General features: G+C 44.9%; 1 protein-coding gene across 1 annotated transcript in view; it reads left to right on the forward strand.

Annotated features, from left to right (window-relative positions):
* Positions 1-12,663: 12,663 nt before the first annotated feature.
* The window catches only part of ASB2 (ankyrin repeat and SOCS box containing 2), a 33,138-nt gene continuing 28,699 nt past the window's right edge, over positions 12,664-17,102 (forward strand). The window contains exon 1 of the mRNA XM_074584130.1: positions 12,664-12,995. The gene's annotated coding sequence lies outside the window, so the exon portion shown is untranslated. The remainder of the gene's footprint in view (positions 12,996-17,102) is intronic.

The following is a 17,102-nucleotide window of genomic DNA, read 5'->3' on the forward strand; positions in this document are numbered from 1 at the left end:
TCACCAAATCATGAATTTCTTACTTGATGTTCACTTGTCTGTACCTGCTGAAATGGCCTTTGGCTTCAGCAGGCATTTTGCCCTTAGAAAAGAGTTCATAGCTGCCCTTCTCTACGTGAAGCTGTTAAAGAAGAGAGTCACCCAAGAACATGCAGAAAAAGCTGAATGTCATGGAGGAGTGCCAATCTTTCTGGCCTCATACCCACACTATGAGAGTAAGGAGAGCAAGACCCGTCCCTCATCTCTCAGAGAGGGTTGGAGGTGACCATTTCTCCTCTGCCCTGGGGACCAGAGGAAGGGACTGACCATATGTTGGTACTGACGATGCTGTCTATCATCTAGGCCATGCAGGGCACAATTGTAGGTCGCCTTGGTTACCTTCCTTCCAGACTTGGGCTCTCTCTGCTGGCAGGTAACACCATCAATGTGGGACAAGATGTTTGCATCAGCCAAAAAACTATTCAATTGACATGTTCTTTAAAAATTATTGTTGCTTATTTACCAGCAAAGACTGATCAGGCAATAATTTTCGTCAGGTTTCTTTTGATATTATTTCTAGTTACTGATTTTCTGTTGAGACACAATTATTTAATTCTTTGCTCAAGTCATAAGCTCAATGATGCTGACGTAGATTGAAAGGGAAATGGTTGCATTCATTGGTGTTTTAAGGAGATAAGTTAGAAGAGCTGAGGGCAGGATGCATCCCTTGTCTCTAATAGATCTGTCATCAGCATACTGAATGCCGTGATGGTTTGAAAAGTTCTTTAAAAATTTATGAGTTGATGACAGGGGAAGTTTAATATTCTGATTTTTATAAAGCTTGATTGGTTTCAAGCGCAATCACACTACTTTGAAAATTTTATTTTATGAAGCAAGGTCATTTCAGTCATTTTTGCAATTTCAACCTATCGCTTAGGTTCAATATTAAGTTAAATGGTAATGTAACGAGAAATATGATGTATTTTATTAGGTTTTGCTTTTTAAAGAAAGACTACACTGCCTGCTTACAGACAGATCAAGACTATGCTTCTGGAATCAGACTTTGTATGAGAAACACCAGCTTGCAGTGATGAGATTTTTTTCCTGATACACTTCTTAACCCTGATAATAGTAATGATGTGTGATGCATTGTCATGGCAAACAATCGCCTGGCTCTGCTCGGTAGTGCACAATAGCAAAGATGACAAAGGGTGGTGTTGAGACAAAGAAAAGAGTCTCTTTCATTGCTCTGGCATCAGTGCTTTCAATGCCAAAGGGGTTTTGGTCTGAGTGCTTATAGAGATGACAGTATTTTGAAATGTTCTGTGGGCAAAATGGATGGGTGTTTTTATAAACATGTATATCTATATGGGTAGGGCTCCTTATGAGGATGAAGTGGACTAAATACAGGCTGGGGGAATATAAAACAGACCTGTCCAGCTTCTTGACAAGTTGGTGCAAAGATTATACTTTAGCAGGGCACTCAGGGGCCAGGCAGCAAATACATTGCGTCATATTGCTCAATGGGGAAAGGCATTCAGGAGGCTGGCGGGTTTTCCAACAGGAAGACTCAACCCAGAAATTACCAACATGGAATTTCACGGAATTTCACAGAATTTTTTCAGAGTTGGAAGGGACCTCTAGAGATCATCTAGTCCAACTCCCCTGCCAAAGCAGGATTGCCTAGAGCACATTACTCAGGACTGCATCCAGGTGGGTCTTGAAAGTCTCCAGAGACGGGGACCCCACAGCCTCCCTGGGCAGCCTGTTCCAGTGCTCTGTCACCCTCACCGTAAAGAAGTTTTTTCTCATATTTGATCGGAACTTCCTATGTTCCAGCTTGTGCCCGTTACCCCTCATCCTGTTACTGGGAACCATTGAAAAGAGTCTGTCTCCATCCTCCTTAAACCCACCCTTTAGATACTTGTAAACATTAATAAGGTCTCCCCTCAGCCTTCTCTTCTCCAGGCTAAAGAGTCCCAGCTCTCTCAGCCTTTCCTCATAACGGAGATGCTCCAATCCCTCACGCGACAGCCTTTATATCGCACTTCTCTTTTAAGTTTGACATCAACATCTGACTCTGAAGATTTGAAATTTTATAAATCTGTGACCCCAGATCCTGATAGGCAAGATTGACATATATTTATCAGTGTAATTCAGAGTGTGATGGTCTCTTGAATGCATCCTTCTGTATGGATGGATGCCAAGCCTCTCCTGAGGATTTTCTTCAGATGAGATGTTTGTCCTGCCACCTCTGCAGAGATTAATTCAGTGGACACAACTGCTGTAGTCTTGGAGAAAGTACCTGGTCTCAGGTTTTACAAATGGAAAAAAGAGATATGGTCCCAGCTACTAATTTTCCACTGAGCACAGAATAAGCCTGGCAGATATGGGATGAAAAATGAGGCTTCTGTTCCAGGGTTAGTCCCGTTCAAAATGTCTTAAGTGATCTTATGCATTTGATTTGTTTATGGTGATAAATTTTGGAAGTCTAGAGTCTTTTATTACTCGTGGCAGAGGTCTTTGAGGGCAAGCTGCAAGAGAAAGGTCTTGAAATGTGCAAAACTAACGGGTACGTCTGGTATGTTGCTGATTCATTTGAAGAGATGGAACGAAATCCTGCCAACACACGTGGGAAGGACTGTGACCCTCGGATCTTTTACACCATTTTGAGAAGGACAATGGGCAAGTCAGCTGGATGTAGGCAACTAGGTGGGTAGGTTTGGGCAGCAACTTAGATAAAGCAGGTTGATGCATGTATGTGTCAGAGGTCTACAGTATGTGAATAGATTTCACAGTGGTGGCCACATCATGGTTGAGGGATAGATTAGATGGAGTCACGCATGAGCAGCAGCTGCACATACTCAGTTTCCCAGATCTGTCCTCGGCTTTTTTGGGGCTGAGTCAACCAGTTGTGCACATATGTGTCGTATTATGCATGGTGGTGTTCTATCTTTTTATTTTTATTGACTCCATATTATCTGCTATAAATTCTGACTTTGCCATGATGAATCTTCTCATTGCCTTCTCCAATCTCCCTTCCCTATGTTGCAAGATAGATTTAAATTCGATCAGTGCCTACTGACATCATCCCAGTTTGTTTTTATTTTCTGGGATGCCACCCTTTAATGCACAGCACTAACTTTATTGATAGAGCTGTTTATCATGTACAGGAAAGTTACTACTCAGTAATTCTTCCTTTTTGTACCAAATTCTTTAGAAACACTGCTTTTTCTGAAAATCCCCAATAAGCAAGGTCCCCATAAAGGTTTCTTCTTTTAAATTCAAGGGTATGGTGGAGTTTGAAATTAAGTTGCCTACGTGTATTCACCCAACTGGGTCAACAAAACCTTTCTTTTGCTGTTCTGCAGCTGCAGCAAATACCTCATGTGAGACTGCTGGGGGCCTCCAGTCGCTCACGATGAGTTGGGAGTGCAGTAGGTGTCTTTTTCCTGAGGATGCTTAGCCAGTACAGAACTCTGACCTGTCCACCCACGATGGTAAAGGCACATAACTTCCTAAATCAAACTGTGTTTTTTTCTGCTTGCTCCTATTCAGCCTAAGCATCTGCATAATGCACACCTATTTTTTATATTTCATTGCCGCTGTCCTCAGACAGAGTGGTGGACTCTCTGCACAAATACATCATCAGGTCCTTTCCAGGTCTGTTTGCGATTGTGGTTGTCAGCAAATTACCCTGAACCATACGGGATCAGCAGAGAGCTTTTCACTCATCTCCAAAGAGCCTGAGGTCTTATTGTTTCTTTATATGATATCACTCTGGAGCTCAAAAAGAAAAAGTCTTAATGTGTTGTAAGAACTTCATATGGCAAGTCAGCGTATGCCATTTGCATGTCACCTTATTTCACAGATCTGAGACGCAATTTTAAAAAATCTCTTGATGGAACATACATGCCTCTCCCTGAAGTGCTCCTTGTGCTCCTCGGCCTGAGCTGCATCTTCTTTGGGAACGAGTAAGTACAAGTAAAATAAACAGGGATATAGTGATTTCCAGTAGCTAAAGCTCCTCTCGTTCTTGACATAAATAAATGCAAAAGACTGCATTCCCTGGCCTCGTCTGTCAATTTTGCAGCATGCAGTGAAGAACTTAAGGATGGATGGAAAGCGTCTGGAACTGGAGTTTTAGCTATATGAAGGAATCCTTTATTGGAAGAAAGGTGGAGAAAGCCTGCACCTTCTGCAATATTTTCCCCAGCTACTCTCTTGCCACACTGATTTGTGCCTGTAATGGATATCTTGGGTAAAGGACTTCACCCTCTTCACCCAAGTCCAGCCGATTTCCAGTAAGGTATCAGTACACGTGCACATGTACATGCAAAGAGAGACAGTGAGTGCCTATTCATGTGTATGGTTTACATGACAGGTGGGTCAGAAGAGACGAACATAGTTTGTCATAAAGTATAATTACTCTAGGAAAAGAAAAGGTTAGTATTATCTGGTTGATCTTTCTTTGCATATTTGTGTTATTTCCAGCATGTTATGAGACATTAGTGGGTTTTGACTAATTGCTTTGTCCTCACTTACTCCGGTGTGACTCCATCAGCTTCTCTGGTACTGAACCAATATACCTGAACACGCCACTAAACGATTATTGGTTCCCATGCTTTGTTACACAGATGTGACGCAGAGCAGAAGCAAGCTGACCCTGAGGCCAAACATGTGGTGTGGTTACAAAGATCAGTGATGAGGACAGCACCCTCCAATTACTCCAGTGGTTTCTGGTAAATCTTTCCTTTTTTTTTTTCCCCTTTTTAAAAAATAAATAAAAATTTATTAATAAAATGATTATGAAACACTCCATTCCTGTTCACATCCTGAGCACTGAACCAATAGCCAGAGACATTTCGTAGCACTGGTGAAAATTTACACTATCAATCAGTTTTTGGTGGTAGGAGTGTTTTGGGTCTTGCCAGACATGAATGTGTCTAAAGCTCTGCTGGTGCCATGTGCTGCCCAGGCTGACCCAAGTTCATTGGGAGCTGCTGCCTGCAAAAGTGAAGTCTTGATGCACGTGGGGGGTTTGGGATTATTGTGTTTTTCCGTGACTACGTTTTAAAGGTGGCCACGGTTTCCTGTGAAACTTGACCTCCGTGTTCGCGGCATGCCCCAGTGTCATTTCCGTGGGCCTCAATGTGTCAAAAGGCGGGTTGGTGCGTGCAGCCCTGCTTTGCCCTGCTGCCTGCCTCGCAGTGCCAGCATCCATCAGGGATGGAGATCCCTGCTCCTGGTGTTCAAAGCCACATGTGGGTCCGTGCTGGTACACAGCAAGAGGCTGTCAGAAGTTTGACAACAATAGCCCAGAAACGTGCTATCTGGGGCTCTTGGACTCATCGCTTCAAAATGTCACGGAGATGAAGAATTTAGCAAGATTCAAATTTGGGTTCAGCGTTACATGAAAAAGGGACTGTTGAGAAGTAAATAATCAGAAAAACGTTTGGAAGAGTTGCGAAGTGCCAAGTTTTGAAGACTTAAACCAGTCTTTACGAGCTGGCAGGATGTCTCTGAGGGGAACAACGTATCCTGCCAGAAGTTTCTTGCAAATGCTGCTAAAAGACCGGTGTCAGAGTCAGCTGATGGGCTCTGTTTTAGCTGACCACTGGCCTGATTGATTTTCGGGTACTGAACAACAGAAAATAAGATTAAATCAGAGATTAATCCATGTTATATAGCTGTGACCACAACTAATGTGACAGACATGATGTACAGTTGCAGCAGAGAAAGCAAAACCATTTTCATGAAAAATAGAACGTGCCAACCAAGAAATGACTCAGTCTTTGCAGCATTTCAATAAAAATATCTTTGAGACTCTGCATGGACCCACCTACACTCATATATAGTGCGAGTAGCTTAAAATGTCTAAACTTGTCTCACAATCTCAGTTCAAAAGGAAATCCCTCATTAAAGGAAAAAATGGTACACATGATTTAAGCACTTTGGAAAGGCACTGTGCTGATAGCAGTGCGCTTTGCTCTCCAGAGAAAAAGCACAAAGTGGATGGACAGATTTCCCTACACTGAAGCAGACCTTGCTTTGGTCCCAAGAGACTGTCCCACCCAAGGGTGAGAGTTTTTTTGACTGAGGAGACCAGGCAGTGCCTGCTGTAGCCCATGATGTGGCCAATTACCCTGCTCCTACACCCAAACCGAGCCTGCATGTGCCCCTATCACCTACTGGGCAACTGCCAGGCATCAGCCCCCTCCATTTGGGCTGGACCAGCTTTGCCCTAGTGACCCAGGGAGCGGTTTGTATCCCATTTCTAATGCCTTGAAACAAACCCCTCTCCTTGCTCAGCTGCCACCGGAGCATTGGTTGCCCACACTCCCCCAGCGCTTGCTCAGCAGCACTGCACACTGCCCTGGTGCTCGCAGGGCACCCTGCTAACAAGCCGATTTGCACATTACAGCTGGTGGCCCCTCCATTTGGTGGCCAGCAGCATTCAACCTTTTCTGTCTCATCCCGGGGACCCTCCCTCTGCCAGGCTGTAGCTCCAGGGACACGGGTGGACTGGGACCCTGTGCACCAGCTGGGGACCTATGAGGATGTTTCCACAGCAAGGAGCCATGGAGGCCACCAGCTCCTCACACTGGAGGAGAGCTCAGCATTGATGGACATCGCCCACACGTGGCCAGAGCATCAACAGCCCCACCATCCAAGGTCTGGGGAAAACACCTTAACCTTTCCTTATCAGCAAAGTGGACCTAGATAAATGCCAAAGGACAGAAGCATGGCAGCAGTTCAAACGGAGAAAACGCATCCTGCTTATCGTTACAGCTCTCACTACCATCAAGGCAGCCTGGCTGAAGTTCAGTTCTTTACTCCAGCCTTCATCCATGCTGGTGTGCTTGTTCTCATCTTATCCGTAAAGGTGTTAAACAGATTTTCCATCTCACTTTGTGGTTTTCACACTTGCATGACAGGTTTTTTTCCCTGTGCTCAGATTTTCCCTGGAGCTATGATCTCCACACACAGCTCAGGAAGACAATGATGCTTAGTTTGGAGGTGTTTCCCTGCCTCAGCCACACTGACTGGTGTCATCTAGCCCTGTTGTAGCTGAGGAAACCATGCATGTAGCAAGTTACTTCTCTACTGTGGAAGAATCTGTTCTCTTGTAAGCTTGGGGTGGGAGTTTTAACAGCCATTTAACTCTGCTCTTGAGGAATCAGAGATCTCTCACTTTGGTGGGAAAAAAATTCTGCAATTCTTTTCACAATTCCACTCTAATTTCCCTATTCATGCCCTTTTGTAAGATAATATAGACTGCCATACATGAATTACTACAGGACAATAATTACTACTTGATACAAAAAAAGAGAGAACAAATACAGAAAAAGAATTTTTTTTTCTGTCTTCTTGCTTTTCATGATGTCTCCTCCCTCAGTATGCTTATGACTCTTGTTATTGCACTGTCTGCTCACAGGCTCAGTAGATAGAGTCCAGAAGCCTGCTGAATTAGGTAAGTGTACGGTTATTTTTAACCGAGTTGAACGTTACATGTTCGTATGGCATGTTGTGCAGCAGATATACGCTGGTGTCATATGACATTCTGTCCAGACACTTGTCCTAAATTTAGGTCTAAATTTAACCTGAGAGATGTAGGGCAAATAATTAAATGTCAGCCCTGCAAAACAAACCTGTTGCATTGTTATTTGAAATTAAAGGAGGCATAAACCTCTGGTTCTCTCTCAGTCGTGCTCAAAGCAGACAGTGCAGGGCAACAAAGCTCTCTCAGTGGCAGTATAAAGGACAGTTCATTTGATCAAGCTTCAGATACTGTGTTTATTACATATGAATTTGACCGCACAGCTAAAACAGCACCGGGTAAATAGAGATGATGGTGCGGTGTCCTTTAGCACAGTCTATTCTGGTTCTTTCGCTGCTCTTGCCTGCACAGCAACCAATGATGTCCCAGTCGTGGCCATACCATCATGGGGAAAAGGCCAGTGTGTCACGGCTGGAGTCAATGTGGATGACAGCTTGTCCCCCTGCTTGGAATTTCTGAGCCCCATGGCAGCAAACCTGCTTCCAGTTGGGCTGGCCAGGAGCCACCTTCAGCATCCATCCCAAGCCAGGCTGGAGCTCACCTCCCAGGATCCAAACCCACCCCCTTCTCCCTGGGCTGTGCATAGGAGGGTCCTGCTCTGCCTTGCTGCTCCAGTAGCTCCTGCTAGACTTAATTTAACTCCAAGCATATAGAAAGTCATAATTCCTTGAACTTCATTATGCGCCAAGCTACACACATTTCTGCAAGCAGCTGAATGTAGGTAGGGGCATCTTTTGGTTTTTGAGGGCTGTTTATCCGTATCTAGAAAGTCTGCTGTTCTCATGTTTTTGAGGGAAGGGAAGGAGAGAAATGCATTGCATACATCAAGTGCAACAGTTAGAAAAAAACCAGTCTTAAAGGAATTAGAGGGTACCAAAGAAAAGCATCAAAAGAGACCTTGTTCATAAACTAGCCTAAGGGATCAAATGGAGAGGTAAACAACCATTGTATATTTCCAAAGACTGCCTTAAAAAAACTATGGAAATGTTGTTTCCCATCAAAATCAATTTCATTTTTCCATCATTGCTGTTTTGGAGTCACTTTTCCTCCCAGGACCTTTGCTATTCACCGCAGCTTGTGTCTCTTGCTGCCATTCTCATCCTCCTGCTCCCCCGCAAGATTCTCGGAGCAAGAGGGTTGCAGCAACATCTCTGAATTTTGTGGATTTTGTAAAGGTCAAGAAAAAGACAAGTCTTTCATTAGAATTCTTACTAACATACATTATAACATAAGATAAATGGTATTTGCACAGCAAAGAGTGACTAAAAGATAATGTTTATACTTTCCCTCCTCCTCCAAGGAACATGTATTTGTTTATGCAGTCTTGGGGTTGTGTTCACTTCGTATTAGCATTTCATGTTCCCTCTGACTGATTCCTCTTTCAGTCTGAGTCAGTGGATGTGACCTTATGGTGACATTTGCAGAGAGGCAGTGACTGCGGTAGCTGTACGCTCTTCCAACGCAGGGCAGGTCCGGGCTGAGTCGTCAGATACCTGAAATGGGGCTTAGGACCCCGCGTACTGGGTCCTGGATCTCCTAGGACTCTCGATATCTCCAGAGGAGCGAGGACTCCATTTTGTTTGTATCCGAAAGGTAAAAATTTGCTGTAAGGAGCCACCGTGCCGAGGTGGAAGTTGCACACTCAGCCGAAGCACACCCTGATGCGGGGGCGTGCGCCAGGAGCCATTAGCGTGGGATAAATTCCTCCAGAAAGGGGAACTGTGTTCTGAGTGATCTCGAAACACCTCCTTCTTTGCGGCAGCGTTTAGGCAGCAGAGTCATCAAGAAGTGATGTATATTGTATTCCCTACCCCTGGGCATGTGTGACATCCTGCACTTTTTCCCATACAAGTGCCTCTGGCTCCTCACCTCTCTCAGGGGACTGGGGCCAAAGCAATCATTAGTTCTTGCAAAGGAAATTGAAACCATCGTCCCCCCGTGGGAGTTTCTATCTTCTCGTTATTTGAACGTGGGTTGTATAGCAGGAGGCACAGCGGGGGTGCTTTTGGTTCTGGTGTTCGCATTTAATTTTTGGGAGTGTCTGATGGAAGCACGGCGTGGCGACACTGAACGCGAAGCTCTGCTCACTGCCATGCGACTGCGAAAGGTACAGAGATGCGTGCCCCAGCTCTGTGCTCTCGGTGAAATATGCCACGCACCTTGCTGTCTTTCTACAGTAAAAACGTTCCGACAAGACACGAGTAACAAGGGAACAGTTTGAGGTAATCGGTGCACAAAGCAGTATGCTGTTCTGTGGCAAAGTATTACGAGGATTTTCTGTCCAGGGACCATTACTGTCACAACTAATCAGTATTGTCTTCCTTTCAGAAGAGCCACCCCTGAGCCGAGTGTTCGGGTGCAGTAAAGTTACTCATCATTGGTAGTTACATGGACAAGAATACAGGTTGTGCTAATGTCAGTTCTCACCTGCATTTCATCACGTTTTGGCACATCCATGGTAGCTCTGCACACAGAATGACTCTGTTACAACCTCATCGGTCTACCGGGATGCACAAATGAACTTTGCTTTTTCACCAGCCTCGGTGGCCTGATTCAGTTTTGTCTTAAAACAAAACAGCACTTAGTAGAGCTGAAGGGCTACTTGATTCAACTAATCGAAGTAGAGCCTCTGAACAAACCCAAAACTTAAGGAAATGTTCGGTGTACTTTCCTAATATAACCTGCTCACTATTTTGAGGAAACATGAAGAATAAAGCAAATCTTGCTGTTTATTTCACCATTTATTATTTTCCTGTGGTCATCCTTCATTGTCTTCTCTCAGATTCAAATCTCTTTTATTGTGCCCTGTTTGTGAGACCCTAGCTGACTCCCCCATCAGCATGAGTTGGCTATTTCCATCATTTTCTATTTAAAGAGAAAGGAAACAGATCTAATATGCAGTACCCGAGTTTGAAATCTGTCCCAGAAAAAGGCATGAATTTATGTATTTATTTTTGCAGGTGACATTTTGTAATCTCTTGGAATGTCTTGGGGTTAAGCTGAAAATGCAGATCCATAACCGCGCGTGCCCCGAGGGAAATATTAACAAATCTGATGCAAAGCTAATAAATCATAATGATTGTTATTATTATGCTTTGGATGTGCTGTAATAAAGCCACAACATTGTTTTATTGCAAGAAAAGATCAACCCCCAAATGTATGATTTCATTCTTGTATCGTAATGTTTCTGTAACTAATATTTCAAAATTCTATGAGATCTTCCTCTGTGGATACCAAAGTATTTCACAGATACTAATTAAATAAGGTCCTATTCGGCAATCTCTATCCATATAAGTAGTCTCGTTGGTTTCCCATCTGCAAGGAATTTTGGACTCTTCTCTAAAGTTAATGCGTTTGATTATTTCCACTTCACTAGTGTAGCAAATGAGACACAGAGGAGTTAAATGATTTACTCAAGACAAAAGAGAGACTTAGTGGTATCTGAAAATAGATCTTCTGAAGCAGAGACCTGCACTTTTCTCGGAAAATGGTGCAGCAGCATTCGTAGGAGCTCCAAATACATCAAAAGGGTGCACAGGGCTTTGCAAGGAAACCCAGGAATGTGGGAGGGAAGGGAATTGCAGTGTTCTTGGTGTGAATGGCATGGGGAACCACCCGCAACGTTCGTAGCTGATGGGACCTTCAGCCCCAGTATCCTTTTTATAACCAAGCAGTCCATCCTGGAAGACATAGGCACCCTTGCCTCTGCCAAACATAAATCTGCATCACAATATCGACATTTTTCCTTGAGTTCAGTGGGACATCAAGCCGGACACAAGAGTGCCAAGGGTGTGGATCCAGTGAGACCGCCAAAAGGCAAACAGAAGTGTTAAATGGGGGAGGCATTCACTCTTGGTTTTAAGCCAAGGCTGGTTACAATCTTAAAGTAATATCAGGAAAAAAAGTTCTGGGTGTTGTTTAAAAGTCACGGAGGGTTGGCTGTTACATTTTCAAGGGCATAAGAGATTCATATCCACTTGGAGACAACATCCAGGGCTCCTTCGCCTGCCACAGTAGCTTCTGAATGTCCTTAACTTTGGAAAAAACAACAGCCCTAGAACTAGTTATGAGGGGCAGATGGTTTTGCGAGCAGCAGAGAAGGTGGACATGTCGTGTACTGGCCATCCTGTCACGCTGGAGCAAGGCAGATTGAGGAGCAGGCATGGAGAGGGAATGATGCTGGTCCTGGAAGACCCTAAAAGCAAAGCAGGTGAGTTGAAAGGGATCAGCTATTATTTGATGATATGGTCTTGCTGAATTGATTCCCTTCAAGATTGCTCTTGTTAAGCTTTAGCCAGGGGGTGTTTATGCACTGACAGGGTGAGTACAGCCAGCCTGGGGCTTGACAAGGTACTCGGAAAGGAAACCAGATCCAGAATAAAGCAATCCAGGCTTTATTCTCTTTATATGCAATGTTTTGCCACGGGAATCAGTGAAGCAGGAGCTGAAGGAAAAAGCATAGGCATCATTTTACTCTGTATTATACTGTTTTCCTTCATTCATCGTATTAGCTGGACAAATACATAGAAACCTTCCCAAAGGGAGTATTATTCCCATGTTCCAGCTAGTCCAACAGTGACAATTCTCCTGTATGTGCCTGATTGATTGTTTTCTTCTAGCTCATCCCCGGATCAGTGCTATCTCTCCCTTGGCCAGCTTGCCCTCTGCCAGATGTGCGAAGATGGCTACCATTTCACATTAATGGCTTTGAGGAGTCTGAGAGAGGGTCTGTCGTTCACATTTTTGTGGTACGAAAGCAGTTCTTTTCCAGTAGTAAGCTCCTACAAATACTGCTTGGAACAGGTTCACAGCTGCTTTTGTCATCTTTTGGAATCCCAAAGTCTCAAACTTGCAGCCTTAAAAATATACGAACCGCTCTAAAACATCAATAAATACCCACATAATATTTGTCTGTTTCGTTTAACAAGCAGCAGCTAAAAGAAAAGTAAATTGAGCTCCTTTCCCCCCAAGTAAATAAAACTCTCCAGGACAACATATTTTACTTCAAAATTATACGGCAATTTTTTTTTTTCTCTTTAGGTTCCAGAAACATGTCCATATATGGTCTTCTTGTCAGGGACAATAAATAATGATGTAATAGAAGGGTCAACTTTGTGTCATTTAGCTACAGGATGCTTGATGAAATGAAGTTCTTCAGACAATGCAACAAAGAAGAACTTTAGGATGGATAAAAGTTTCTGCCGTGCATCTTCAAACAGGAAATCTGAGATTCAGAACAACTTATATTTTGGCTTGTATTCGCTGATCATGGGGTGATCCAGAAATAAACTCCAGGCTTCAAAGCGAGAGTGTTTCAAAGCTGTCCTGCAGTTGATCGAAACATCCAGGCAAAGCAGGGAGATGAATGCCAGCGAGGATTTTCTGAATTAAGACTTAATCAAGGAGATAACCCATTTCAGCAGTACTATTACCCTTTTATTTCAGAACAAAAAAGGTAATGCAAATATGCATGTTTTGAACTTATTTAGCGTTTTCAATCTGTCAGTTTGCTTTGTCTATGCAAATATTTATTCCTATAACCTAATACCCTAACGCAATCTTGGGAGTTTCATGGTTTGCTTTTGGGTTTTTTTTCAAATAAGCCATAAAACACTCGCTGGTGTTAAGCAGAACTGTAGGTCTGCCTTTTCCTTATTTTTTTTTTACTTGCAGGTGACGATTTTATCTTTGTCCCTGGAATAGCTTGCTCAGAAATAACTGTCACTATTGTAACGGCATGCTAACGTACAATGTAGTGTGGAAGTCAGAGTGTGAAGGAAGAGAAATGGCATCAGCAAACGATTTCTTTCATTTATAAATTTCCAGGTGGTATGACACGAAGCTAATGTTGCACTGAATGCAGTGTGAATTAATGCTCTCTGAAAAGAAACAAAAACTTGCAGGTGTATGCATTTCCAGTAAAGAGTTTACACAGAATCACAATTTGATGGCATCATAACACATGCCAGACCTGTTTTGACAGCTGGGGCTGGACAAGGAGATTTGTTTGCCTGGAGGATTCTTTTGGGAAGTCTGGCTTTGCTCCTTCGGCGCTGGGCTAGAACTGGAGGGGTTTGCATAAACTGTCATGACAAAATAGATCTGCCTGCTGCCGCAGCTGGGCAGCACGAGGTGTCATTCTCCTAACGTCCCAGCTCCGGCAGATCTGATGGGCACCAAAATCTTTCTGTTTTTCTGAAACCATTTGCTTCCCAGCAGTAGTTATCCAATATAATATCCTTTGAGAACTGCAAACAGTTATCTGGAAACTGACCTAAAACACAGCAAAAAATGTGAGTATGAGAACTGGAAGTGCTGCAAATTGGTCTGGTTGCCGTTGCCAGCAGAGGGTCTGGCCTGAAAGGTGCCGCAGTGAGAGGTAAAGAAGTGGAGGCTGGGTTTACTGTGAAGGCTTCCAGCCGCGCTTGCCTTCCCCCAGCGTGTGCTCCTGCTGCTCTCAGAAGTAAAAAGGCAAACACACGGAAAGGCAAACGCGTGTCTGCACAAGCTGGGGCTCAACCATTCCCTGCAAAAAGCAAAACGAGCAAGGGGCTCCTCTCCTCCCTCTTTTGCAGCCTCCAAAGACTTGTTTTTGTTTTTAGAAATGTGGTTTGTCGCACCCTGAGCCATAAATACCGAGGTCCTGGATTGAGTTACAAGCTGACTGGGGTAAACTCCGTGCAAAGGCAGGCAAAGTCCTTGGCTCTGCTCCCTTAATGACCTTGTCACTCACCTGCCACCCTCCTCTGACAGCAATAAGTAATTCTGCTAATTCTGCTGCCTGGGATCTATTGAAGGAGGACAGGCAGCCTTGCTAAGCTTTTCTTTAAGGAAGTGCTATCAATGGGGACCAGTTGTTTCAGATGCTAATGGTATTGAATAGCGCGGTTCTGCACGCTCAAAGCCAGCTGTAATCCTCGTTGTTTATTTATGTTGCATCAGGGATCAGAGGCCCATTCTCCCAAACACTGTATGTTGACAGAGCTTGCAGTCTAAATATAATAGCAACCTAATTGCGTTTGTCTGTGGCTTTTGCCATAGTGTGAGTGGTAACTAAGTCACACTGGTGAGTAGTACCTTTGGTTTCGAAGATCTGCCAGGTACAGCTGCTCCTCAACGCAGGGCAGAGCATCTGCCAACGCCTGGCCCTGCCACAAGCATTTCATTTCTGACCTTACCTTCTGGTCCCTGGATGCAGCTAAGGCACCTCTGCATGGCATAGGCCTGGTCACTGCATCTAAATAAACAAACTCGCGCTGGAATAGGGATGGCAAAATTAAGAATCAGGCCCTGTGTGGAAATGATGGTAAATTTAGATCCAGAGGATCCTGTCAGACTGAGCTATGAAATGGCAGCGGTATCCTAAGACGTGTCTCTGCCAAGAGAGATCACTAATGAAGCCATTCAGACCTGAAGGCAAAGTGATCTGTAAGGAATAATAAGGGCACTATACCCACGGCTTTAAATATCACATGCTGTGATATTTAGATATTTAGAGCACATGCAATGCTGTGTCCTCCCTGCCTGTGAGGTGGGTTCTTGGGCTGCCAGAGAAACACAGGGCGCAGCCAAACATTTAAAGCCTCCCCCCAAAACCTGGAGAACAGTAAACCCAGCACTCAACTTATAAATCCGATTCAAATAATTTATACCTACAGTAAGGAGGCTTAGAGCAAGCAAATAGGTTCAAGCTGTGTTTAGAAAGACCACTTTGGCCCGATCTTACTTATTCAAACTGATTCAACCATACCTAGCAACCCAGACTGATTTTGTTTCGCACCTTCATTACAGAAGCTCGTAGCTTATGGCACATTAGTCTAGTGGCCTTTCATAAGGTTGTGGTATTTTGGCACTGGCCACAGATGCACTACCTTAGCCCTGCTCTCTCAGCTGAGCCAGGGTGGGTCTGGGTGGCCACAGCAGTGCCAGGCAATGCCACCAAGCTCAGCTGCAGCCAAAGAAGGTTAAATTTAATCCACCTGTGTTCCAGCTGGGGCGATGAGCTTGGCCATTACTGCAGCTCAGCTGGCTCACTGGGGCTTTTCACAGAGCACTGTGGCTCTGCAGCTTCAAACAAAAGCATCTCCAGGTGGAAGGGGAGGGTGGTGGCTTGTCTCTGCTCGGAGCCATCACACAGGGAGCTGTATGGAGGACACACGCATCATACCTTCTGCCAAACTCAGACACACCACATAGGTCAGTCCGAGGTAGGGGAGATGGGTGGAGGGAAGCGAGAACGGCTTGAAGCCCAACTGGAACTGTCTCTGCCAGGAGTCAGGAGAGCCAAGGCTGTCCTTGGCTATCAGGACTGACCCAAAAGCTCTTGCAGCCCTGGGATGTGACCCTCACACCTTCATTGGGGTCGTGCCAGTTAGATGAGCAGAAATGAAAGCTTTGTCTATTTTGAGCCCCATGATGTTTCTTCCCGCAGGATGAGTCAGTGGTGGGAGCTGCAGCCAGCACTGTTGTTTCTGCACTCTGTGGGACTCCTGTCATAATATTTAGATTAGTGAGGATCACCAACATGCAGGGGAGGTTCTCCCTTTTCTCTGAGAGTGGGTGGGACCCAGTTAACCCATACAAAGAATAAGAGGGTGAAATAGGAGTGATTGCCGAACTCAAAATCTTCCTTTCCCCTCCCTGTGCCTCAAGGAGGTGTGAAACAAAAGAAGGAGGGAGGTGAAGGTGTCCGGAAATGGCCTTTATACCTAGATCCATTGGAAATTTAGTGAGGCACCTAAATCAGTGAGCCTCTCTGTGCCGGAGTGCAGAGTCCCATTGGCAGTGGTCTCCTGGACATTCCTTAAAGCCTCGACTGCCCATGAAGGGACTCCAACACCCAGCTCAGAAGCACGATGAGGCTGGACCTGCTGCCTGCTGTGCTGTCAGGTGGGGCTGGGGAGGATACAGAGGAGGGGTCTGTGCCCCACGCTCCGCTGGCACAGGTTGTTCTCACAAAGGAGCACTTATGTCTCCATTCTTGCCTCCTCCCAAGAGTCGTTGTGCATCACCTCTATTAAGAGCTTATGATCAGATCCTGCCCTCTCCATTAACTTAGTTTTGGTCTCTGAGTCACCTCCGGGGCCAGGTCCCTACATTTAGGCATTGCAGAGTTGGATGCTGCAGACAAGCCCTCTGACTCCAGCCCGTGGATTTCAAGCATCCACAGCGCGCCGGTTACTGAGTGAGTACGTAGGCTGACGGACAATGAAAGTGCTGCCCAGCATGCCAGGAGCTGAGCAAGCCAAGCAGCAGCAGAAACAAAGCTATGTCATGGTTCTTGGCCAGGGACGGGCTGGAGAGCAAGCAAGGACAGGTACCAGCACGGCTGGGGCACAGGGCTATGCCTATGGAGCAGCTCCATATGGGACCCATCAGCGACTTGATGCCTGGGCTTTGTTCCTTGGGACAGCAAGGGTCATAGCAGAGCTGAGGCACACCAGCTCTCGCTGGAGAAGGTATCCAATAGCAGCCAGGAGAGATCTGGCTGAAAATTAAAACAGAAAACCCAACAAAACTGGGTTGCATTATTTACAGCAACAGAAGGTTTTATTTTGGCAGT

The sequence above is a fragment of the Larus michahellis genome, chromosome 4, assembly GCF_964199755.1.
Source record: "Larus michahellis chromosome 4, bLarMic1.1, whole genome shotgun sequence".
Classification (NCBI taxonomy): Eukaryota; Metazoa; Chordata; class Aves; order Charadriiformes; family Laridae; genus Larus; species Larus michahellis.